Below are 27215 nucleotides of genomic sequence, written 5' to 3'. Positions count from 1 at the left end.
AGAGCTGGCCTTGAACGCAGGAAGGCTCTGAGTTCAAATTCTGCTTTGTCCACGTATTGACTGTGTGACACTAGGTAAACCACTTAATTTCTCTGTGCTCTAGGCAACTCTATTAGTCTATAAGTTGCAGAGAAGGTGACAACCTGCCTTAGTAAAAGGAATAACTTGAATCAGGAGCTCCCTATACCAATGAAATCACAGGCCTCTTCTCAATCCTTTATGCACTTGAGTAACTGCATATATATTCAAGTCCATGCAGCTTAGCAGATAAAGTCTCTGACTTGTAGTCAGGACCTGGATTCAAATCCCTCCTTAGATTCTTACTGTGTGTGTCCCTGGGCAAGCTATTTAATCTCTTTGATCCTATGAACCTCTTTATAAAATGGGGTTACTGTGTGACTTACACAAAATAATGTGTATAAACTCTATATGCATGTAAAGTTTTATACAGATATTATTATTATTATATTCTTTGTAGCCTATAATTTGCCGATATTTAGTTACTGCTAGCAGAATAACCTCTAGGAAAAAGATAATCAGTACATTTCTCTTGGCTCCCATTTCTTTGCAACCTCAGTTTCTTCAGCTGTAAAATTAGGGGAGTTAAATTACATGGCTTCTCATGTCCTTCCATCTCTAGGTCCAGGATTCTGTGGCTGACTGGATCAGTGCTGTCCTGCATACCACATAACTATCCTTAGAAGGTGCTTCGAAGAAACTCTTGCTAAGTCAAAAAGTCAATCTTAGCTAATAGAAATTGGTCCTAGACATGTCAGATACAAATGGTTTTTAGGCTTGTCTGAAAATAGCATTTAAATTTTTATGAGGCAGGATATACGTTGAGAAAAGTCTAACCTATTTTGTTCGAGAGGTCTTAGTCATTCAGTCAACAAGGATCTATAGTGAGTAAATTCGGGGTGTATAGCACTAGAGTTATAGTCACTTATGTTATCTAGTAACGACTTAGCAAGGCCCCTTCCTTTAAGGATATTACAATTTGAAAAGGAAAACAAGGCAAAAAACCTACTAAGTACAACCATTGTATAAGCATGTTTAGACAAGAGGAGTGTATTGATTCACAAACTACTAGCAGCAAAGTGGGAATCAAATTAGTCAATGAAAGCTTCCTAAAGGGGGAAGGATATGAATTTTGAGGTAAAGGAAAACATATATATGTATATGTATATGTATATGTATATGTGTATGTGTATGTGTATGTGTATGTGTATGTGTATGTGTATGTGTATGTGTATGTGTATGTGTATGTGTATGTGTATGTGTATGTATATGTATATGTATAAAACACCTATATCAGATTGTTTCCTGTCTTGGGGAGAGGGGAGGGAAAGGAGGAAGGGAGGGAGAAAAACTTGGAATTAAAAATCTTATAAAAACAAATGTTGAAAACTATCTTTACATGTAACTGGAAAATAATAAAATACTTTTAAGATTAAAAAAAAATAAAAGAATACTGAGATATGTTTCAGTGGAAATAGTTTAATGGTTTGGGTAAGACCTGAAAAACTTGATGTGATGGGGATGGGGGTGGTTGGGAAGGGAAGGCTGGCTAGAAGGCTGTAGTTTGAACACATAAAAGGAGAGAGAGTCGGTGCTAGCCAGCAGAGAATACTGAAGGTCACTGCCAAACTAATCTGGAAGGAAATAGCGGTCCTTTTAAGACAGAGGTTCTTAGGCTTTGTTTGTATTTTGTGTCATGGACCTTTTAGCAGTCTGATGTAGCTAATAGACTCCTCAGAAAAAATATGTTTAAATGCATAGGATCAAAGATATGAGGTTACAAAGGAAACCAATTATATTGAAATATAGTTATCAAAACATAGTGAAAACGAATTAAATAACCAAAGGCACAGATATCGGTTTAAGACTCCTGATTTAAGAGACATAATTGAGGTGGTGGGCATGGGAATGATTTAAGTATACTTTGTAGAAAAATTTGGAGTCACTGAAGGTAGACAAAAAAATAAAATAGTCCAAGAATAAAAAGGGATTTGGTTGGGGGCACAGAAAGAGACAAGTTGTTGAGGTCTCTTACTGGTAAGTGGTCACTAGAAGTGAAACACTTAGCTTAGGAAATTATTTTTATTTATTTATTTATTTGTTTGTTTGGAATTTTCCCCAAGTTACATGTATAAACAAATTTTCACACTGATTTTTAAAACTTCGTGTTTTAAATTCTCTTCCTCCCTCCCTCCTCACCCCTTCCCCTTAAGAACTCAAGCAATTCAACATAAGTTATACATATGTAGTCATAGCTTAGGAAATTCTTAAAGAATAATATTAATTCATTTCAATCATAAAATTAATCGAAATCCTATAAATCAAATTAAGAACAAGACCATCTGTTTTCTTTCTTTAGTATGTTTAACACATGCCACTTTTTAGGTGATTGAAAGTGAATTTTAAAAACCCTTAATTCTGTGGTGAAATGAAAGTGATAAAGATGTTGGATTGGATGGGAACTGGAATGGGGTGTCAAAAAGATCTAAGGAAGCTAAGGCCCAATCATCATTTATGTATTTTAGAGCAAAGTAGGAAAGGAAGAGCACGACCAAGCTCGTATGACACTGCTCTAAACATAGAGAACTTTTTATTTTCATTGTAGCTGTAAAGTTGGACTAGGAGATATCTAGATTCAAACTCTGGCTCCGATGCTTGCTAATGACGTGTCTTGGACAAATTATTTTACCTCTTTGAGCCTCAGTTTACTCTTTTTTTTTTTTTGCGGGGCAATGGGGGTTAAGTGACTTGCCCAGGGTCACACAGCTAGTAAGTGTCAAGTGTCTGAGGCTGGATTTGAACTCAGGTACTCCTGAATCCAAGGCCGATGCTTTATCCACTGCGCCACCTAGCTGCCCCCTCAGTTTACTCTTCAAAAAAATGGGGATACTAATAATTACCTAATAGGGTTGTTCTGAGGAAAACTTTGTAATCCTTAAAGTACTATATAAATGTGTTGGGTTTTTTGTGTTATGGTAAAGTGATTGTAATGGAATGCACATGAATTCTATGGATTGCAATAACACAAACATTTGTGCTAAATGAGCAATCTAGAAATAAATTCAAATGCTATAAATGTATGCCTAGGTTTACAGTCACATCATTCCACTTATACTTCCTTGTTCCCTTTAAAACGGATGTTTGATATCCTATTACTTTTTAACATACTTTAAAACTGAATATATATATATATATGAGATATCTTCATCATTATCATCTTCTAGCTTTATTTTCTCTTTTCTAGAGAGTTTTTTTAAATTTGTTTTTGTTTTGTGGGTCAATGAGGGTTAAGTGACTTGCCCAGGGTTACACTGCTATTAAATGTCAAGTGTCTGAGGCTGGATTTGAACTCAGGTCCTCCTGAATCCAGGGTCAGTGCTTAATCCACCTAGATGCCCTCTTCTCCTTTTTAAAGAAGAGAGAAACACCCCCCCCCATACAAAGGTCTAAAACGTGCCCTGAGCCTCTGGGTCATTTTTACACTCTTCTAACTTCTATTACTATACTTTGGGGGTAAGCTAAGGCTGTACATTAGCCAGGAAGGGCATAAACCAGACAAAATTAGGACTCTTGGTGACATAAGATGGAGATTCTATGTGGGTCTCTTTGCTGTGCTCACAACTTCTAGATGGAAAAAACCAGTAAGGTCCCTTCAAGGTAGATCTGATTTACCTACCCCATAGGTAATACAAGTGGAATTCTATTCTCTAGCTAATGGGAGATGTCATCGGATTCAGATTGAATTGGAAAGATGCAAAATCATTCCATTTTAGGCCTCAAGAAAAGGAAACCATTAAAAGACAAATTTCAAGGGGAAGCATTATCCAACTTTTCAACTGGAACAAAACAGTAGTATTATTTTGATTTAAGTTGACTCATATTATGGATTTGTTTTATGAAAGACTATAATAAGGCCAATGCCTACTTATTAAAATGACATGTAACAGTGCTCCATGTAAGAGGAATAAATCAATATGAGAGATTTCTAAAAAATAAATTCTATTTCTAAAGGAGGTGGAAATGATCATTATTTATAATTTTGGAATATTCCTACCAGAAAAATTGCTTTTATGGCTACTTTCTGTCATAAAACTCACCTATGTAAAATAATCTCAAAAGGAACGAGGACATGTTGCCTTAAAATCATCTGGTGACTTTAATGTTGAGTTGTCTTCATCATATTTGTTGTATTTACCCATATGAATAGATTTGAACGTTTACATTATGAAATGAACAGAGGAATTTATTTTTCTGGAATCAGTTTCACCAAATCTACTTGTCATGCTAGGCTGACGCGATAAGCACATTGCCATTCCTATGTTAAGGAATTAGTTGTTTAGATCAGTGGTGTCAAACTCATATAGAAACAGATCCCTAGAGGCCACATATTAACTTAGAAAACCACAAATTAACATTATCTATGTCGTATTTTTACTTATTTTGTAAAACATTTCTCAATGACATTTTCATCTGGTTTGGCCAGTGCTTGGGATTGAGTGGATATTCCCTATCACCTGTAGGTTCTAGTCTAGAGCAATTTCACTGAATATGCCCTCTCAAGTCATAACAGAGCAAGAAAAATAAGGTTGTATGCAGTCTTCCTAGATTTCAGAGACTGATCTAAATAATAATACTGGTATAATAATAATTATTATTATTATAAATTTATCTAATAATAATAACACTAATAAGAAGACCAGAATGTTCAAAACAATGTGATGAGTTCTAATTTGCACTTGCCAAGGGCTATAAGCAGAGGAAAATGGGTGAATGTAGACTGTGACCACTTGCATGTGTCATGCTCTATTATTATAAAGGTCTCTCATGTCTAAAATGTGGTTCTTAATCCTATTGTATGTCATGAAATTTTAAATTTACAAAGAAAGGCTTTTACTATTTATCAGAATTCTTGTAGTTCTTGTATAACAGAATAAAAAAGCAATTAGATTGGTTTAAACAAGTGTGGCATGTCATACTTTAATAATGTACTAAAACAAAAAGCAAAATGTGCTCAAAACTTATTAATTTATTAGAAGGAAGACTAAGAAGAGTTGATGTGTAAATCTAGTTCCTTCAGCTATTTTTTTTTCTTGCTGAACGATAGCTTCCTTAAATTAAGATGTAACTAAAATGTTATTGCTAAAGTAATTAACTTTCCTGATGGTCTTAATGTGATGGTCATCTCTTAGGGCAGCCAGAACTCCCTATTTGGTTTATTCTCCCTTCTTAACTCTTTATATATTTTTAGACAATTTAAAAATCAGATATATCCCTCCTTACTGCTTAACATTATAACGTCTTAGGCCAAACACTTGCCACTGACAGTCACGTATCTTTCTGATGGAAATGAAAAGACAGCAAGAGATAGAATGGGGGAAAGAACTAGCAATGCCCTCTGAGTCGGACTGCTTCTGCAGCTGTTGTGTACATTAATCCAGGGAGCAGATCTCCCAATACTAAATTTAGCAAGACATATCCTTTTACATGATAAAAAAATTAAAATGAAAGTCTTAACTATGTAGTCATTATTTTAGGTTTACTTTTCTTTAAGAAGGAAATGGATATTCTAGTGGAGTATAGTTGTACACAATTACTTGAATAGGTGATTGAAAGCGAATATCTAAATAATATCAAATATGTATACGTAAATATGTATATATACATACATTCACACATACATAATATGTATGTTACCTGTAACAGTTTCATTCTGATGATTTTTTCCCGCTAGGCCCCAAATAGGTACTAGCTTTCAAGGGGAGGTTGGGAAGCAGGGGAGTAATATCAACCTTCTCCAACTTATTCTGAAGAACATTTGGTTTCTTTTTTGTGCTACTTTTCTGTGGTACAACACACCTATTAAGAAAGCTATTCACTTTCGGAATCTATATTATGAACAACAACAAACATTCTGAAATAGCCCTTTCATCCACCATTAATGCTCTTTGGAGTGTTAGCAAAACATATTTGTGAACTAAGTCCATATATTACCTTGCTTTTTTCTTAATTGGCCCAGATGAGAATCTCTAGCCCTGGTGTTTCAAAGCGATGCCAATTATCCAGGAGGACTTGAAGATGAAAGGACAGGAGGAACATGGGATGTCCTGTGTCCTTGGACACAGAAAGTAGCCGTCCACAGAGAGCGAGGAGTTAACAACCTTCGTTTCAGTGAAGATGGCTGCAAGAAGCTGGACAACCTGTCACCACCGAAGCCAGAGCATTTGTCAGTTCGCAGGTCCCAAGTTATTTTGAGCTGTATAAACCATGTGCCTGTGAAACATTCCACCTGATTGGGCAGAAGAACACTGAGCAAAGGGATTCCATTGCAGATCAGCACCTATGGGCACTGAGTTTTTCTAATTGTAGAATTTCACCTAAAGAGAGATGCTCAAAGAGTATATTATTAATTCATCTTTGGGACAACGCTCAAAGCACAGGCAATATTGCATTTTGTTGAAATAAAAAGCACTTATTTAAAAGAAATTTAAGAATGTAGACTTTTGTTTGTTATACATTCTTTTCATAACTTTCAGGTCTTGATTTCTCGCATTAAGCTACCCATACATTTTAAGAACCCATCAAACCATAAGCTTGCAAAGCCGATAGAAGGTTCTGGCATGTCATTTTATAGACGGAAGTGTTCCTGAGCTGTCTGAATAGCAAAAGTCTAAGAAAACTAACATTAAAAGAAATGAATGAAAGATCTTCTAAAAGGAAGAGGAAAAACAACCAAACTGAGAAATACAAGAATATGACAATATGAATACTTGAGAAAGACTGTTTTGGACACTGTTTCAAAGCCCAAATGTTTTCAAATATGGGTTTGGAGTGTACAGTTCTCATTCACGTCCATCAAAACCTGAAATCATATTTTAGGAAATGCCTTTGAAAAGCAAAGAAAGCAGATGTCTCCTATCACATTTGTTGCCAAACCTAGTAGGTAAACAGTGTTTACCTAATCTAATATATTCCCAAATATCTACCTCATCAAAGTACAGGTTCTGAGATTATATTGTTATTATAGGTCGATGCTTCAAGTGTCTGTGCTCCTGTGGATATCAGTATTCATTCCACTAATTGCAGTCTTAGTCCATTTATAATTTGTTCTGCCTTTGAGAGTTCCCCTGAAGCCACTGGTTATTATATACTTTTCCAAATACATAAGCATTATATTGCTAACTTTAGAATACATGGTTTTATAATAGATCATGGGTCACAGAAACATTATTCATCTTAGTGAATGCCCAAGATTTGGAAAATTCAGATTTAAAGACTCCTGATCCTAAAAAAAAAATCATTCTCTTATTTTTCTTAGCATGCAAATCTAGTTTTCTTATTAAAATCAACATATTTTCTTTTGGTGTAAATTTTCCAATTTGAGTAAAAGGTCTTTAATCCCTTTGAAGTTTCCTTGAGATTGTTATCCCTAGAGCCTAGGATAGAAACCAAATGTTTATTTACTGAAATTAATTACTGCAATAAAAATTTTATTACAGATTTCCATATCTACATAGATAAAATAAAAGAGGAAGCTAAAAAAGTCATGCCAAACTGTGAAAGAGGGGTCATATTTTGCCGTAATTATTTTTTTCTTAACCTATCTTTAACATTTTACAATTTCGAAAAAGCAATATACTTTGAGCAGTTTCTAGACTTCCTCGTTATATTTTCTGTTTTTAATAGGAGGTGTGGCTTTTCATAAGGTGACCTTTTTTTGAGGGATATGTGGGGGAGGAGCTTCCCCACTTTCCCTAATTCCTGGATATGGTGCCAGGATTTGGAGGTGCTGGTCTCCATGTGCTGCCAGGGTACACAACTCTCAAAAGAAGCATATCCTAAGACTTGGATAGGGCCAAGGGAAGGTGGAATGACCTGAGCATAGCTGGGATGATTCTTTTCTTCACAGCTGTGCTCTAGATGGTTCCCCTGAAAGGACATGCCTATTCTCTGTCTGTCTGTCTCTGTCTTTCTGTCTGTCTCTGTCTGTCTGTCTGTCTCTCTGTCTCTGTCTCTCTCTCTCTCTCTCACACACACACACACACACACACACAGTAAATTAACATAGTGGTGTGACAGTGATATTTTCCTTTCTGTCTAGGCATAAGATACTGAGGTGAGAATCGACCTGGACTGCAAAGGAGAGTAAAATGGATAGCAAAATGGGATTGAGGGAAAAATGTGGAAAGAGTTAAAATCATTTTACAAATCAAGAAAAGGGTCACAGAAAAAATCCAAGTACTTTTACTAATACTTTACTTTTTACTATTATGTTTGAGCATACATTACATAAGAAGTTTTCTGGCTTAGTACCTTGAACTTTCTGAAAAAAGACATAACATAAATTTTAGAAATGATTACTCAAAATCAGCTAATATAGCAATGAAGAATGTCTTCTCAAAGAAACCACAGATCCACATTTTAGATCACAACGTTTTTGTTATTTTTCGCTCAAGTGCATAATTCCTCTTATAATTCAATAACTGGTACAAACATGATGCCACTTTCCTCTGCCTTCCATTCTTTTACTAGGGCAAAGGGGTAAAAAAAGTTAATCTTAGAAATGTTTTTCTTCATCATCCCACAGGTAAAAGCAAACCCTTTTTGAGGGAGAGAGAAGCAAGTGAACGCAAATCTCTGTCTGAGTGAGTCACACCCAGAATGATCCTGAGCTGGCCTTTCAGCTGTTTTCTCAGCTACAGAAACAGTTGACTTAGGTTGACATGATCCCTAGGAATGTCAAGGAATCAGAAGATCTGTGACAAAGGAAGTCTTCGCTTGGCTGGTAAGCACTTGGAATGATGTGTTATTAAAGTTGATTTATTTTCTTGATTTTGTTTTGTTTTGCCAATCCCTGCTATGTTTCAATTTTCTAAAAATACTTGACATGCACAGTTTTTATATGCTGAGCCCGAAGTGCTCAGAGAGTTTTGTTGCCTCGACCTCTAGCTCAGGGGCAAAAATGATCTCTTGGTCTTTATGCATATGGAGGACTGATACCTGCTTAAACTATAAAATAGAGTTTTCTAAAATAAAATGCTCAAAGCAATTTGGTTGTTTAAATTCATAAGGAATCTCTTCCTGAAAATTTTTCAAAAGAGAAAGTTCACATTACAGGTTAGTACTTGGCTTTCTAAAAAGTTAGGTAGAAGTAGATTATAGGTCTTAAATTTTGCTAGAGAACAACATATTATTTTAAAAATACAATTAATCATGATGGTATCATTTTACTCATGTCTGGAAACTATTAAATGCATTTAAGATTATTTGGATAAAAGAATACAGTAATGGTTAACATTTATATAGCATTTTAAGGTTTACAAAACTTTTATATCTAACATCTCATCTGACAATAGAGAAGCATAACTGAATTGCAAAGAAAATATTTGGTCAGGAGAAATAGAAAGCATTTAGAGAAATATTCACATTAGAATTTTTTAAAAGCAAATATAACAGAAAATTCTGAAAAGCTGATACACATAAAGTTGGAGTTACCTCTTTTGGTGGCAGTACCTTCCCTTTTCCAAATGGCACGTTTAGCGATCCAAGTCTAACTGTTTAGCTTGTTGTGCATAACAAAAGTAACATTAAAAAAAAGAAAGAAAGAAAAAAGTAACATTAAAGAAATTTGAGACTGTCAAGTAATGAGGGATATTTATTTACAGTATTCCATTGCAGATACAGGGAACAATCGTTTAGAACAACTTGCTCTTTGAAAGTTAACTTTAATATCTTGATCTGTAACAAATGGAGGTAAAACACCCACATATGATCCAAAAAATCAGGAAGAGACTCAAAAAAATGCTCACTGACTGAATGAATGAGAATGATAACAGAAACAGGCTTGTATATACTATCTCTAGAGAAAAAAAAAAGATTCACAAAGAGATACGGCACCGAATGTTGGCAGAACACATGTAAATCCCTGGGCTTGTACTCTATTTGGTACAGTGTTAAATGTTGAATCGATATGGAGCAAATGTGAAAAAAAGTGACAATTAGGACATTTCTAAGGTATTTTTATGAGCTTTACCAGGAAGTTTCCATGAGAAGGAATACCCTTTTATTCATTTCATCTTTCTTTACTGGTTCATCAGTCTCCTCTTGGTTCCTATAAGTGGAGGCCCTGGGACCTCCTTTCCTATTTCTTTACACTATCTACCTGCATGATCTCATCCACTCCCACTATTTCAATGAAGATGACTCTCCAATCTCTATCCCCTACCCTAATTTCTCCCTTAAGCTCCAGTTCTGCATTCCCAACTCTGACAAACTTTTCGAGCACCTCAAACGCAAAATGTCAAAAGCTGAATTCATTACCTCTCTCAAACATATCCCTCCTCCCAACTTCTCTATTTCTGTTGGGGTGGCCATGATCCTTCCAGTCATTCACAAATGCAACTATGGCCTGACAGGGACGACTGATTCCAAAGGACCCTTAAATGGATACTGGCCACAGTCACGTTGGCATGTCAGAGCTAATTAGGGCTGCCCCAAAAAGAAACTGAAGTTTTAGGGAATCAGGTTGAATCATAATAACGGTCACTTTCCTGGTATTCTTTGCATTTTGGCTTCTTAATTTTCGTAGGTCTCTGAATAGATCTACCACAGTTTTACCACCCACTGAGCTTTTGGATCTTAGTGCTATGCAGACATCTGGAATGAACCCTGCCTTGCTTTCTGGTTTCTGACTCTTCTTTCATCTTAGACCCTTTGACTTCCTGGTCTCCAGGATCAGAGGCTGGGATTGCCCTCCTCCCACCTGGGGAGATGAATAACTGGCATATGTTTGTTTTGTATTGGGTAGAAATGATAACCCATAGTGGAAACCTGACCATCATCACCTCGTTTCTTAACAATCAATCAGCTGTCAAGTTCTGTAGCTCATATTTTCGTAATATTTCTTCTGTCATATTACACTTTCTACCATCACTGCATTCACACTCTCACCATCTCTTGATCCCTGCTTCAATGTCTTCCTACTCTAGTCCATCTGATGTGAGCTGGAATTAGGGTCAAATTGATCGTGAGTTGTCCCCAAAGAATTGCAGGACTCAGTGACTCAGTTTCCCAAGTTTTATTGCAATACTGTGTGTGACCACAGGGAGAGAACCAGAATAGTGGAAAGGTATCACTCAAATAGTGAAAGAAAAGACAGTTATATTTATAGTATAGATAAATTGATTATCAGTCTCATTATAATAATCTCCACTTTAGGGAGGTACAGGGGAGGGCCTGTCCTACTCATTATATTATCCACCTTTGGGAGGTACAGGGGAGGGCTTATCCTAATTTGGAGTTCCTGGAGTCCTAAGCCAACCCCCAAGGTGGGTACCTTTTTCTGTGGAGGTGTGTTTTTGGGGTTTACACATCATAAGGTGAATCTGGGGACAAATTTGGCCTTTTCTGCGCATGTCTCTTTCTGGTTTCCATGCTTAGTTTCTTTTCTTTTTTCTTTTTAAAATTATACATGAGTAGTCATGGAAAACAATTCTACATTAGCTAGGTTTTGAGAGAAAACAGATAAAAACAAAACTTCAGATTAAGGAATTATCAAAAAAAAAAAGTGTTTCAGTCTATTTTCAGATACCATCAGTTCTTTATCTATATATAGATGGACTGCAATTTTCATAAGTTCTTCAGAGTTATATTGGATCATTTCCCATGCTTAGTTTCAAAACATCTTCATTTATCATTCATTTCAAGTCTAAGTTTCTATAGCCTGTCAATGTATCATTGTTCTAGTCTTAGGCCTTCATGGCCTCTCTCCCTCTGTTCTGTTATGGGCACTGATTTCTGTGGGTAAGAGAATTTAGCATCCTGACTTGTAAGTTATCCATTAACTGGGGTCTGACTCCCTTTTAGAGCTAATATCTTAATTAGAGCTTGGGTCTTAGGTTTTTCTGTTAACCCCTTTTTTTGCCTCCTACATCACATCCTCCACTTAGTTACTCAGATCTGCATAAAGTACAGATGTGACTATGTCACTTCCCTAGTCAACAAACTGTAGTAGCTCCAATATGAAATCCTCTGCTTGGCTTTAGAAGCCCTTTACAATCTGGCCCCTTCTTCTTTTTCCAGTCTTTTCCTACCTTACCCACTTTATGCACTCTACAATTCAGTGACACTGGCCTCCTTGCAAGTCTTCTCCAGGAGACCCTATGTGCTGACTCTATGCATTTACAGGGGTTTTCTGACATGCCTGGATTGCTTTCCCTCCTCACCTCTGCCTTACGGCTTTTCTGAAGTTTCAGCTAAAATCTTACCTTCATCAAGAAAGCATTCCTGGGCAGCTAGGTGGCGCAGTGGATAAAGCACTGGCCTTGGATTCAGGAAGACCTGAGTTCAAATCCAGTCTCAGACACTTGACATTTAACTAGCTGTGTGACCCTGGGCAAGTCACTTAACCCTCATTGCCCTGCAAAAAAAAAAAAAAAAAAGAAAGCATTCCTGGTTCTCTTTAACGGAAGTACCTTTCTTCTTAGATTATCTCCCCTGTAAACATTTTGTTTGTATGTAGTCATTTGAATATTGTCTTTCCTGGTAGATTATGAGCCCCTTAAGGGTAGGGATTGCATTTGTCTTTTTTATCTTCAATGCTTAGCACAGTGCCTGGGACAAGGTAGCTAGCTGCTTAATAAATGCTCATTGACATGACTTGAGCTATTGTAATAACCTTTTACCTTGTTGTCTTTCCTCTTATTTCTTTCCTCTAACATCTACCCCTTCACATGAATGCCAAAATAATCTTCCTCATGTATAAGTGTGGCTTTGTCACTCTCCTGATCAAAAATCTACCTATAGAGGCAGCTAGGTGGCATAGTGGATAGAGCACCGGCCCTGGATTCAGGAGGACCTGAGTTCAAATTCGGCCTCAGACACTTAACACTAGCTGTGTGACCCTGGGCAAGTCACTTAACCCCAATTGCCTCACCTAAAAAAAAAAAAATCTACCTATAAAATAGAAACTGCTTATGTTAGTGTTTCTGTTCCTCCAATGACTTATCTACCTCCTTCCCTGCAGTGGCCAAACATTCCGTTCTTCCCCAAACCATTAAATATCCCCCTCCCCAAACCTTGTGTCTCCTCAAGCGTCTTTCCACCTTCAGCTGAGGACCTGCCTCATACCTGACCCCCTGAAATGAGGTTCTTCTCTCTGCTCATCTCATAGCATTCATCTTTCCCCACTACCTCACCCACTTCAATCCCACAGCAAGAGGTGGGCCCTTCTCCTTGCCAAAGCCAACCCCTTTACATGCACCCTCAATCCCCTTCCCTCCCCACTCCTCGACCGTCATTCCTCCTCTGTTATCTTCAACATCTCCCTTAACTGTCTTCTTCTCTGTTACTTACAAGTATGTCCGTATGTATCTGCACCATTTGCCAGATCTACCATTGTGACTAGTTACTGTCCTCTGTCTTTCCTCTCCTTTGGGAGGGCTCCTTGAGAAAGTGAACTACATTAGTTGCCTCTGCTTCCTTTCCTTTTGCAATCTTCTAAACCCTTGGCAATTGATCCCATTGATCCCATCATTCATTTGAAAGTGTCCTCTTCAAATTACTAGTGATCTCCCAATCGCCAAATCCAAAGGCCTTTTTTCATCACCCATCCTTCTTGATCTTTCTCATAACATCTGCCACTATTGATTACCTTCTGGATGTTCTCTCTCTCTCTCTCTCTCTCTCTCTCTCTCTCTCTCTCTCTCTCTCTCTCTCTCTCTCTCTCTCTCTTTTGGGGGGCCAAGGCAATAAAAGTTAAGTGACTTGCCCAGGGTCACTCAGCTAGTAAGTGTCTGAGGCCAAATTTGAACTCAAGTCCTCCTGACTCCAGGGCCGGTGCTTTATCCACTGTGCCACCAGCTACCCCAGGATGTTCTCTTTTTATAAAGCTTTTGTGATACTGCTTGCTCCTTTTGTGACACTGGTTCTCCTGCTATCTGTTCAATACCTCCTTTTCAGTGTCCTTTGCTGGATCTTTATTCAGATCAAATCTATTAACCATGAGTATCTTTACAAGGTTGGCCCTTATCTCTTCTCCTTCTATATTATCATCAGATCTCATGGGTTCAATGATCATATCTATGCAGGTAATTCTCAGATCTATATATCCAGCTCTTGTCTCTCCTGATCTCTCATACTGCTATGTATGTGGATATCTCAATTTAGGTAGCCCACAGGAATCTCAAATTCAACATGTCCAGCACAGAACTCATTAGCTTTCAGGGCAGCTAGGTGGCACAGGGGATAAAGCACCAGCCCTAGATTTGGAAAAACCTGAATTCAAATCCAGCCTCAGACATGACACTTAGTAGCTGTGTGACACTGGGCAAGTCACTTAACCCTCATTGCCCCGCAAAAAAAAAAAAAAAAGAAAGAAAAAACCCAACTCCCCCCCAAAAAAACAAAAAAAACCCAACTCATTAGCTTTCTCCTTAAATCTTCCCTATTGTAAATGTGGGTACCAACATCATCTCATTTGCCAAGGCTCGAGATCTTAGTATCATCCTTAACTTTTCATTTTCTACATCTAATGCATTACCAAATCTTGTCTTTTATACTTTCACATCTCTCCTATATGTTCCTTTCCACTAATCTGAAAGTCTAAATTTTGCTTTTGCAAAATTTATTGCAAATTATCTTTCTCCACAAAGAAACTCATTTAAAAAATGTTTTAAAATTTAAAAATAGGTATCCTATGAAGATCAGTATATTACTAAAGAAAATCAAAACAGTATTTGGAATGTTTGAACTGCAAAAGGTGTGTATATTACTGTATTGGTAATACTTTTATGAGGTATAAGTAGATTTGAAGCAATATTTCTTATATCTTTTGGGCAGTTTCTTTGGGAGCACTGTTTTGGAATACAAATTCACAATTTTCTTGATTAGAAAGATACATTATTCTTCAATGCAACCTTGAAGTGTTCTTTGAGATTGCAAAAAGTGAAAATAAGGAAGGAAAATGTGGTGGGAGGAAAACCCTGGAAAGTAACAAGTACTTTTGAACCCAGTTAATAATTGGAATCTTAATTGTGAGACAGAAAAGAAATTCAAAAGCAATCATCCTGAGAGAAATGATAGATGAAATTATAGATGGATAAATTATGGATGGACCAAGGGACCTACTGAGGTCTTTTATATTTTTTTTACAATAAACTGGGGCAATTGTATCAATGGCATGTGATGGGGGGCAGGGTGGGGGGATGAAGGAGGAGGTGTGACCAGCTGGTAGGAAATTGGAAATAGGTCTGAAGTAAATAATTCTGACTTGGATTGGCTTTTCTTTTCCTTACCATATACTTGATGATATAATTTAGAACTTTTGTTCTTTTAAATGAAATGTAAACATTTTACTTTTTTCTGTCATTAGGGTTTTTTTTTTGCAAGTCATATGTAAGATAATAACAGTTTGGGAATATTCTATTCATAACATTATGCAGTGAATCTTTTAAATGCCAGGATGCCAGGCCCTGGGTGATTTCAATCAGATTCTATTTTTAGGGATGGTAGACATCTCAGAAGGCTAAAAACAAAGCTCAGTGTTCTTACACATGACACAAGTAACTACAATATCACTAATGACATAAATAGTAATTATTCAGATTAGGCCTAAATGTTAATTAAATCAGGAATAGCAATGAAAGGGAAAACACTCTCGGTTTAACCAACTGAATAGGATTTTTTTTCTCTATTAGCCTAACAAAAGAAAAAAGAATTGCTTTCAGCTGTTAGTTTCATATAGTTGATTGAGGGAAAATATGTTAAACAGCATTCTTCACTTTTGTGCTTTGAAGTAAGTAGAGAGAAGAATCGTACAATTTAGTTTGTGATATACATCCTATGGACACAATACAATTTGTTGAGTGGCTATAAAAGGGTTGATTGCTTGAAAAATCATTCTGATGGTGCTGATATTTCTTGAAATTAATCAAAGCTGAAATACATAGGTTCAAAGATCAGTCACGGGGCAGCTAGGTGGCACAGTGGATGGAGCACTGGCCCTGGAGTCAGGAGGACCTGAGTTCAAACCTGGCCTCAGACACTTGACACTTACTAGCTGTGTGACCCTGGGCAAGTCACTTAACCCCAAATGCCTCATAAAAACCCCCCAAAAACAAAAAAAAACCAAAGATCAGCCACCTCAGTTATCCCAGGTAAAAGAGAGGCACAGATAATATCTTAGGAAAGAATTCCTCTAAAATAGAAAAGATCAGACATGGGACTTTTTTTTTTAAGTAAGCAAGAAGAAGTCAGGGATTATTGACCCTACTTTCTTAGCCTATAAAATATTTATTAGCCCCCTAGTGACAACACTGCAATATTCCTGTGTGTTTGGACTGACTGCCCTGTGGGTGGGAGTGTCTGAGTTTCCCACTGGGAACTCTGGGGTATGCAGTCCTATAGAGAGAATTGGCTTCTTGCTCTGACTCTACTCTGAGCCAGAGGTCTGATTTCCTGTGGATCCAGGGAAATTTTGAACCAGTTTGGACTCTGAGAAGCAAGCATTCTGCCTGAGGGCTGGAAGAGGACTAGCTAGAGAGTTGTGGAGATCTGGACCTGGCAGGCATCTTGCACTGTGTTGTGTTCAGGCACTGGGGACTAAGAATAACAGATTGGCCTGTGGGCAAGCCTCCACTGCACTGAACAAAGAATTCAGACTGAACCCGCTGGGTGTGGTTACCCCTTTAAGAACTGAGGTAACCTGTGGAAAGTCAGTCAACAAACATTTACCAACTATGTGCTAGGCACTATGCTAAGTGCTGGAGATACAAAAAACTGGGGGTCAGGGGCGGGGGGGGGGAGTAGCTTTCAAAGACTTGAAGTCTGATGGGGAAGGTTTTATTCTTTTCAACTCCTCTTCCCCATCGCTGTTTTGAACCCGTGCTTTTAGATGACTCTCCTTGCTATTCCTTTACACTGTTTCTTTATCTCGACTTTACTTCAAACAAAATATATGATCAGACATGATCGTTTGTGTTGCATTACCTATCCCGGGTGTCCCAAAGGTCTTAGTGCAGTTTTCAGCTTTAATAACTTTCTTAAAAAAAAAAACCCACAATTAATTAATTAATTTTGGGTTTTTTTTTGTTTTTTTGTGAGGCAATTGGGGTTAAGTGACTTGCCCAGGGTCACACAGCTAGTAATTGTTAACTGTCTGAGACTGTATTTGAACTCAGGTCCTCCTGAATCCAGGGCCAGTGCTCTATCCACTGCGTCACCTCGCTGCCCTAATAACTTTCAAAGTATAAACGCTACAAACAAATCACTTAAATATTTAATTATTTAAATTTCTTTTACTCTGATTTAATTTTGTGAATTTTGAATAATTCATTTTAAGGTTTAATAAGATGGGTACTTGGCCATGTTTAACGGTTTCTAGATGACATTTTCCCAGATGGGTGAACTGCTTGCTTGGCCACCTAATTTATCTCCATTGAACTTTTGGGGGAAGTCAGGCTCTTCCCTTCCTCACATCCTTCTGCCAATACTTCCTTCCCTTTCCTCCCCCTCCCAGTGGTACATTCACCTCTATTCTTACCCTGTAGGAAGGAAACTAGGGTATTTACTTTATTTCAACCATTGGTCTCATTTCCTTTTTTCCAACAGTTGTGGTCCTGGGACCCCCGAGCTCCCTAACTTTAGGGTGGATATGAGCTTTAAGGTTTTCATGAGTGCTAAGTCACTGATTACAATCTTTTTGGTAAAGGGCCTTACCGTCTGTCCTGTCATTGCACCCTAAGAACTATCAGACCTTACCATCTGCTGTACCACTGTGCCCTCCAGAACCCCAGACATGATGCTGATGGATCTAAGAACCTCTGGGTTTTTTCATCTACCCTGAAGCTGAACTCTCCTTCAGGTAGAAAGAAAGATCCTTGATAGTAGAGACTGTTTCCCTTTTTAATTTCTAGTCCTTTAACTTAGCATAGTTCTCGGCACTATATAAATGCTATTCATTCATTCATTCATTCATGTTACCAACCACAATGTCCATGCAAGAAACAGTTGAAATGACATTACTAGAGAACAGGATGACTATAAATGTCAGTGGGCTGATCAGGTATCAAGAAAAATGAGGGGGTAGAGCAAAGATGCTAGAGTAGCAGGAAGCATCGCAGTGAGCTCCCCCACCCCCCAAAAAAACCCTCCCCCAAATACAATCAAGCAACGAATTAGACCAAATCCTTATAGGGAAATATTTAAAAAATAACAGTGAGTCACTATTCCATCCCAGGTTGGCATGGGCAAAGAGGCAGAAGTTTGAGGAGGATGATGACAGGGTTAGAGCATGAGCTTGTTGCTCTCCACAGCTCTCGAGCACCCAGGGAGAGGCTGGGAAATGTTCTCCTCTATGGGTTTTCATAACTCTCCTCTCTCCTTCTCCCTATGTGAGAGACTCCCTAGTCTCTTTTGCTGTATTTTTATTCATGTTATTCACTCTATGTTAGTCCCCCAAGGCTTTATCCTTGGCCTTTCATTTAATGATCTCATTAGCTGTCATAAATTCAATTATCATTTTTAAGCAGATGATTTCCAAGATCCATTTATGCAGCCCTAGTCTCTCTCCTGAGCTCCAATCATGCATCACCAACTACCTGTTAGACATCTGTAGTCAGGAAGTAGCCTAGAAGAAAGAGCAAACAAAAAAAAGGTCCCCCCCTCTTAACATAAAGAACTATTATGGTGGCAAGGAAGCTCGAGACAGAAATCTAGAAGAGCCTGACTCCAAAACATATATAAGCAAAGCCTTAAGGAAAATATAACTTGGGCACAAACTCAATGAGAATTCCAGAAGAGAAAAAGCAAGAGGGTTTTTTTTAAGAGTTAAAAATGTTTTTATAAATTAAATGAGATCACCTGAGGAAAAAAATGTAAAAGAAATGAAAGCTATGGAAGAAAGAATTGGAAAAACAGCTTGTCACAAGGGGTACAAAACTGTATCCAAGCAGCAAATCCCCTGAAAATTAGAATGAACCAAATAGAAACCAATGACACCAAGAGCCAAAAAAATATTAAAACAAAATTGAAAGATTGGAAAAAATAGAAGAAAATGTAAGCTATCTCATATAAAAAACAAATGACTTGGAAAACAGACTGAGGGGAAAAAATTAAGATGCATTGTACTGGGGCAGCTAGATGGTGCAGTGGTTAAAGCACCGGCCCTGAATTCAGGAGGACCTGAGTTCAAATCTGGCCTCAGACACTTGATACTAGCTGTGTGACCCTGGGCAAGTCACTTAACCCCCATTGCCTGCAAAAAAAAAAAAAAAAAAAAAAAAGATGCATTGTACTGTCTGAATGCCATGACCATAAAAGAAAAAAAGAGCCTAGACATCATATTTCAAAAAATCTTAGAACTTCCCAGCGAGCTTAGAAGCAGAGGGCGGAGTGGAAACTGAAGCAATCCACCATCTACTTTCTGAAAATATAATCTTAGAATGGAAACTCCCAGGAACATTAGGGTCAAATTTCAGAACTTTCAGGTCAAAGCAAAAATACTGAAAGCAGCCAAAAAGAAAGAATTCAAGTGCCAAGGAACCATAGTCAGGATCACATATGATTTAGCAGCCACCACTATAAAGGAGCAGGAAACTTAGAATATGATATTTCAGGAGGTAAAGTATAGAGGTTTATAGCCAAGAATAACTTACTTAGCAAAACTGAATATAATGCTATGGGGCGCGGGGTGGGGGAGATTGGATTTTTAATGAAATAGAGGCCTTTCAAATATTCCTGATGAAAAGACCTGAGCTGTGTAGAAATGTTGAAATTCAAACATAGGAGTCAAGAGAAACATGAAAAAGTAAACATGAATGAAAAACAATAAGGGACTAAACAAGAATAAACTGCTTATATTCAAAGATGATACATGTGTTCCCTAGAAATTCTGTCATCAGCAGAGGTCACAGAGAATCTAATTAGCCCAAGTGAGAGAAATAGCAAGGAGGGGGCAGCTAGGTGGCGCAGTGGATAAAGTACTGGCCCTGGATTCAGGAGGACCTGAGTTCAAATCCGGCCTCAGACACTTGACACTTACTAGCTGTGTGACCCTGGGCAAGTCACTTAACCCTCATTGCCCCACTAAAAAAAAGAAAAGAAAAGAAATAGCAAGGAGGATAATGTCGCTAGATAGAAGAGTATGTGAAGGGGAGGAAAGTTTAAGAAGACTGGAAAGGTAGGAGAAGACCACTTTGTGAAGTGCTTTGAATGCCAAAGAGAGGATTTTATAATTGATTCTGGAGGTGATAGGGAGTTTTTTAAATAGGGAGGTCATGTGGTCAGATCTGTACTTTAGGGTAATTAATTTGACAGTTGAGTGGAGGGTAAAGTGGGGAAAAAATTGAGGCAGGGAGACTAACCAAAAAGCTATAGCAACAGTCTGGGTGGGAGGTGATGAGGGCATGTACCACAGCCATGACAATGTCAATGGAGAGAGCTAAAACCCCTATAATTTTGATTGACTTTGGTGTCACCATCTCTCCCCCATTATGTGGCAGCTAGGTGGCACAACTGATAGAGTACTGGACCTAGCCTTAGAAAAACTGGCATTCACCATAGGATGCTTACTAGCTGAGTGGCCCTGGGCAAGTCACTTTGCCTCTCTGTCTCAGTTTCCTCATTGTAAAATGGGAAATAATAAATAATAATAGCACTTACTTCGCAGGGTTGCTGAATCAAATGAGATAATATTTGAAAAGAATTTTTACAAATTTTAAAGCACTATAGAAATGCTCATTGTCATCATCATCGTGATCATTTTGTACTTGTGGCTGATTTATTGAACCCAGGTGTAAGCCTTCGCATTTATCCCTATTAAATCTCCTCTTAGAGCCTGGCCAGTCTTCTAGCCTGTCATGGTCTTTCTGGATCCTGTCACTCCATGGGTTAGTTATCCCTCCTAGCTTTTTGCCAGCTGCCAATTTGATAAGAATGTTCTCTATGACTTCTAAAATTTTTCCCTGGGTGCTGTGGGAAACGTCACAAATGAAATGAAATGGTGACCTGAATTCAGATAGACTAAGAATATATTTACTTCCCCGTTTCCTAGTTTCACCTCTCAGTGGGTAGAAATGATCCAATATATGTGAATGAATAAAAAAAAGCACGTAATAAGTGCTTAATAAGTACCAAATGCTGTGCTAAGCATTGGGGATACAAATACAAACAAATGAGACAGTCCCTACCCGTAAGAAGCTTGCATTCTATTGGAGGAAGACAATACATGGCTGGGAGTGGTATCCAGGGAAGAATGTATTCGACAGGGAATGATGCTATGAGTCATAGGACCATGGATTGACACATCCTTCCAGGAATGTTAGTTAGTGTAGATTTCATTACTGTTCCCAGAGCTAGGGCTGGAAAAGGTAGAACACCCATGGCAGCATGGCATGGAGATTGCTGGGAAGGGGCATGATGGGCTGGTTCTGGGCAAGAGAAGGTGAATGCTAACCAATCAGAGCCCAGAATATAGGGGTGGGGGAACTCAAGGTGTGTGTGTGTGTGTGTGTGTGTGTGTGTGTGTGTGTGTGTGTGTGATTGGAATTTTGCTCTTTCTGCCTATTTCACTCATTTCTACATGGAAGGCACGTGGTAGATACAGTCCTTGGGTGCAAGGTGAGGAAGGGTGTATATTTGGATGCTTCCTACTGATTCTATATTTAAAACAATTTTCATATATTCTTTCCATTCCTACTACAACTATCCTTGTTCTGGCCTTCATCAACTTTTTGTTTGTTTGTTTTGTTTTGTGGGGCAACGAGGGTTAAGTGACTTGCCCAGGGTCACACAGCTAGTAAGTGTCAAGTGTCTGAGGCCAGATTTGAACTCAGGTACTCCTGAATCCAGGGCCAGTGCTTTATCCACTGTGCTACCTAGCTACCCCCCTTCAACAACTTTCATCTAGATGATCATAATAGAGTCCTAATTGGTTTTCTTGCCTCCTGTCTACTCCCTCTCTAAAGCATCCTTCATGCTGCTCTCAAGGCAATCTTTATAGGTAAAGAAATTTCTCATTACATTATTCACATGCTCAGGTACCTCAGTGACTCTCCCCTGAATACATAATACCACTAAACTCTCTATCTGGACCATGTCTGTGCCCACTTCCCCCACTAGTAGTCTGCCTCTCTCTGGGCCTTTGTTTATTGTTTCCCTTATCAAAGTGATGTCTTCCTCATTTCTGTCTGTTGAAGTTTTTCTCTTCCTTTATGGTCCATGCCATGTGCCACTTTCTTCATGAAGCTTTTAGGAATTTTCTAGTATATCTCAAGCTTCCCCTAGGCTTCTGTAGGGAATTCTCCTTTGTACTTAGCAATCTCAGCCTTGTATCAGAGTTATTTGTGTCCTCTTCCTTAGGATCACAGAGTAATATTGTAAACTCTTGGAAAATGATTTCTGTATTGTGTCTTTGTATCCCTAGCCCCTAGCACAGCATCTTGGAAAGAGAAGGGACTTAGTGTTGGTTTAATTGAATTATATAAGTTGCTTCCTTCTCCTCTTGCCACCCTCCTCCATTAGATTGTAAATTCTTTGAGAGTGGGGTCTGTAGCAATCAGTCTTTGTATCCCTACTGCTTTGCTTATGAGAGGCATTTAATAAATGAGTTGAATTAAACTAGATTATGCTTATATGGAATGAGGCAAAATGCAGTTGACAGGTTTCCCCATCTATTTTCTTCTCTAGGATCTTCTCCATTAATATAAACATTTATTAATATAAGTGACTATAGCCACATTTAGGTCGATCTATGAAAACACACAAAAAGATCAGGGGGAATATAGTAAAATTACTTTTTTTCAGGTCTTGAAACACTGTGTATTTCTTTTTAAGAAAATCTACACACTTTATTTTTGTTTTAAATTAAATATTTTTTTCGATTATCACATTTTCTCCCTCCAACATCCCCTCCCCCCAAAATAAAAAAAAGAAAGAAAAAACTCCTACAGGAAATATAGTCAAGCAAAACAAATTCCCATATTGGTCATGTTAAAATGTGTATATAATTCTACATAACACTATGTATTTCATTAACATGCATTTAAGTTGACTAAGTTTGAATTTAGGAAAAGGATCTAAGTTCTGTAAGAAACCTGGAATCACCAAAAGCACAGAAAGTTTATAGGAATGATAATAATAATAATGACAAGGAAGCTAGACAATTTTATAGCTGTGGCACTGAGGATTTTCTGGAAGCCTTGACAAGAGAAATTAAGAAAAGATCTACTTTCAGGTAGTGAAGAAGTAACAAAAGAACAAGTATTACTATCAAATGCTAGAACATATTGTACAGAAATATATCTAAAGTACATCACATCTCAATCTAGATTCATGACGTCACTTGGACTTTGGGCGTAAGACTGCTGAGCAGAACTCAAAGGTTTAGAAACCACAAAAGGGCCAAAGGCTGAATGGGTCAGAGAATGATGACAGATACATCAGTAGTTAAGATTTCCTGACTGATTCAGTTCTTGGCTTCTCTACTGAAGCTGGCAATAAGACTACCAATTAGTGCCAAGAATGATGCATTTTCCTGCATGGGGTGCTGTCTGTTAGCCATGGGTATAAGATCACTATTACATTTTGTAGGGACCACCAAGAGTGATCAGTTAGGTCCAGATTTAAACCAATGACCTAGGACTAAAATGCTTCATATCTTGTTACCAGGCTTCAGAGCCATCTGCTCCCTAAATATGTAAACTCCCAAATCATCCAATGCCAAGGGGCTAAACATAGCTAAAGGATTTCAAATATAACTTGATCTGACAACCCAGGTATCAAACAAACTAACTTTGGCCAAATTAGTCAAGTGGTGACAAATAACAGGGCAGTATATCCACACTAGAATACATGCTTTCTTTATGTCAAGGAGATGGGATAGTTAAGGTTATGTGTAAGTATTTTTCATCTAACAGGATAAAGAGTTATTGGAAGAGGCAAGGTATTTGGACTATAATGGGAAGACTGCAGTTAAGGTAAGTGATTTGAAGAAGAGAGACCTAGTGAGGTTAGCAATGCCATTATAAAGGGTAGAAATTGTATCATTACAAATCTTATTATATTCTCTCTAACTGCATATAAACATCACGTAGGAGTTTTTAAAAATTACGACATTCTGAGTAATTAATTTTGTAATATTATGACTATAATTTGTATTTGAAAACTTTTTATTGTCCTTTTTATCAGTTATTCCTCAGCAGAACAATGTGAATAGATCTGCTTTAATATTCTGATTTTATAGATGAGTAAAGTATAGGGACATTAATCTACCTGCCCAGAGTTGCGAAGCAACTGAATGGTGGAAGAGAAATGAGAGTATAAAAATATTATTTTCTCTTAATGTAATATTTATTCAATTTGTGTTTGTTTTATTAAATTATTTTGCTATATTGGTGATGTGAATGTCACCAGTTTCAGTGTCTTTATTTTTAAAAATGATTTTCCCCTTATCCTTTCCTGAATCATAGGATTTTTGAATCCTATTGAGAGGCAGAGCTATAACTAGCAGTTTAGGTGCCCAGTACTGTTAGAAAGATAACCTTAAATAAACTTTTAAAGACAAATTCAGTTAAGGGGAGGTAGAAAGAGACACTAGGACACTGACTATTGTAAGCAGAGATCTCTAACTTCTTACTTTAACTATTCTTGATAACTAGGTGACAAGCACAGTTGTTCTCTGTTTCTAAAGGAGTTAACTTCTGTCAGCACCCCCTAACTTTGGTGCCCTGAACAAAACCCTGATGACCCTGCCCTGGTTCAGGCTCTGTTGGAAGGGAATTAAAAGATTATCTGATATAACTTTCTCCTTTTACAAACTAAGGAAATTGAGGTCTAGAGAGATGAAGAGACTTGCCCAAGGTCACCCAGGCAATAAATGGCAGAGCTGGTTTTCTAGTTCAAAATCCACTACACTTTTCACTATAATATGATGCAGACCATAAACACATTCTCTAGTTTAATATGTTCTATTATATCACTCACTATGAGCAGGGCTTAATAAAAATCTTAGTAAAGTCTGATTTCCAAATATGTAATATGGTCTCAAAAACTTTCTAATCATAAAACTACTAAATGATCATAAGCTGTTATTATTAAACTGTTTTGGAAAGTTAAAGTAATATATGTTAGCAGGACTCTTCCAAGGAGAATTCAATATAAAAAAGGTCTGTTAGATGCCTTCAAGTTTTGTTCCTCCATTGTCAAAATGACTTCCTTTATAAGGTGGTCCATCAGCAACTACCGTGGGATGTCACTAAGAAGAAAGAGGGCTTCTCTCAATTTATAATGGAACAGTGAAAAGAATACTAGCTTTAGAATCAAAAGACCTAGGCTCATGTATCAGCTCTGTTCCTGGCTACAGATGTGACCTTGGGCAAGTCATATAATTGGAGACTCCATTTTGCCATTTGGAATGAAGGGGCTGTACTAGATTACCTCTTTGTTTCTTCTAGCTTTAAATCTATTCTTTAATCACTCAAAGTCACACTAAAACGTTTGGAACACCCTGTAATTTTGATTAGTATGTCCATATTGCCTTTTCTTTAAATCTACTCCTTCTGCTTTCCAAAAATGCCCATAAAAGAAATTGTAAGGTTTTGGTTTAGTATGAATAAGAGAGTTCCTCTTAGGATGAGACTTTGTCTAACTTATTGCAGAAGTAATAGATTCTAAAAAACACTTCTTATCAATCTTTGGAAATCAGAATTTTTCATCCCATGTTCATTCATTCATTCATTCACTCACTTATTCAATAACTATATATTGGATGCCTACAATGGGCAAAGCATTGTATTAGATGTTATGGAGATATAAAGAATAAAATTTGGGACTCTATCTTCAAGAAGCTATAATATGTCCAAAGAATACCAAAAACCTACAACACTATGTAAAATGGTATCATTCTGACAAGAGAAATATAAAGTTATGAAGGGTCAAAAGGGAAAAGGAAGTACTGAAGATTGCCACGTGGTAAAATTATAATTGTTTCCAAAAAACCATTACGTATCTAGTTCTATACAGTTCTGTACTAGCAAGATCACTGAACAGAGAGGCTCTGCAGTTTCTTCCAACTCTATGGATTCCAAGCCTATGAGTCTGTGAAATCTCAAGGAAACAGGATACGTATGCATTCCCATCCTGAAGAAGTGAGACAGCAAGTTGCATTTGGTGATAAATCAAGTTGTGAAATACAACAAACCATTATAAACGTCTATTTTTGCCTCTGCTTCATCTTAAAAAGAAGTAGTATGGGAATAGCTAATGATAAGTCAATGAATAGATGTGTTAACTAAAAGATGTGACTTTGCTTTTGTTCTTCCTATTTAACAGTATACATCTTAAGCTACTTCCCCCACCAAATATTAAAAAGTTTCCATATCCCAGAGATATTGGATGGTCTACCTCTGAGGATTTAAACCTTACATAATTGCATGAAGAGGAGAGGTGTATGGTGTTTACTATTAATGGAGAGCCAGAAAACCAAAAACAAAGTAGAAAACACAAAAACCAGAGTCAAAAGAAGTAGAAGGGACAAAAATAAGTAATGATGGAACATAGGAAATGCTCTTAATTAAGAATTCATATCTATCTCAATCACAGTCTATTACAGATACAATTCATTACCACATTGAGCACTGAGAGAACTGTGGCCAGGTTTGCCATCACTGGCTACAGAATTGCTAAGGGGACCCCTTCCCATTCACTAAATCACCCTGCCATTCCTTTCTGACTCTAACTTAAGTAAACTGTGCGCTTTTATCCCTGAACTGCCTTTCTTGCTGTGCACCACCTCATATACACCTTGACACTTTTCTCAAATCTCTAAGGCGATTGTACAGTCCCTTTCCCACCCAGGATTCAACCAAAGTAACAGCCTCTAGACCCCAACTTCTGGAATTAGTCAGGGCTACTTCTTCCATGTAAGCCTAACACTGAGTGAGGGGGAGTATATCCAAGGATATGCCTGATCTCTCTGCCATCTCATTTCCTAGGTTCCCACTTAACTTTAACATGTTCAGTTTTCTCCAGAGGGAGCAGAGTTGTCCTTGCTTTGCCTCCCTTCACCTTCAATCCAGATCTGTAAGTGCCAGAGGACATAGACTGCGGCTTACCTGGGGAGTGGTACCAGTGAGGACTTCCCCTTGTTCCTGCTAAAGAGAATTTCACTCCACCACCTAAACCAGGATGTAGGTTTCTTCCCCACT

At 37.6% G+C, this 27215-nt stretch overlaps 1 protein-coding gene across 3 annotated transcripts in view; it reads right to left on the bottom strand.

Annotated features, from left to right (window-relative positions):
• MYPN (myopalladin) overlaps positions 1-12335 on the bottom strand; it is a 109250-nt gene extending 96915 nt beyond the window's left edge. For all 3 annotated transcript variants that reach the window (XR_006354972.1, XM_043987932.1, XM_043987933.1), the window contains exons 1-3: positions 12282-12335; positions 9511-9577; positions 6010-6304 (exon numbers count right to left, since the gene is read on the bottom strand). The gene's annotated coding sequence lies outside the window, so the exon portion shown is untranslated. The remainder of the gene's footprint in view (positions 1-6009; positions 6305-9510; positions 9578-12281) is intronic.
• Between the last annotated feature and the right edge of the window lie 14880 nt (positions 12336-27215).

This window comes from Dromiciops gliroides, chromosome 2 (assembly GCF_019393635.1).
Source record: "Dromiciops gliroides isolate mDroGli1 chromosome 2, mDroGli1.pri, whole genome shotgun sequence".
NCBI lineage: Eukaryota > Metazoa > Chordata > Mammalia > Microbiotheria > Microbiotheriidae > Dromiciops > Dromiciops gliroides.
This window is presented reverse-complemented; position numbering and strand designations above follow the sequence as displayed.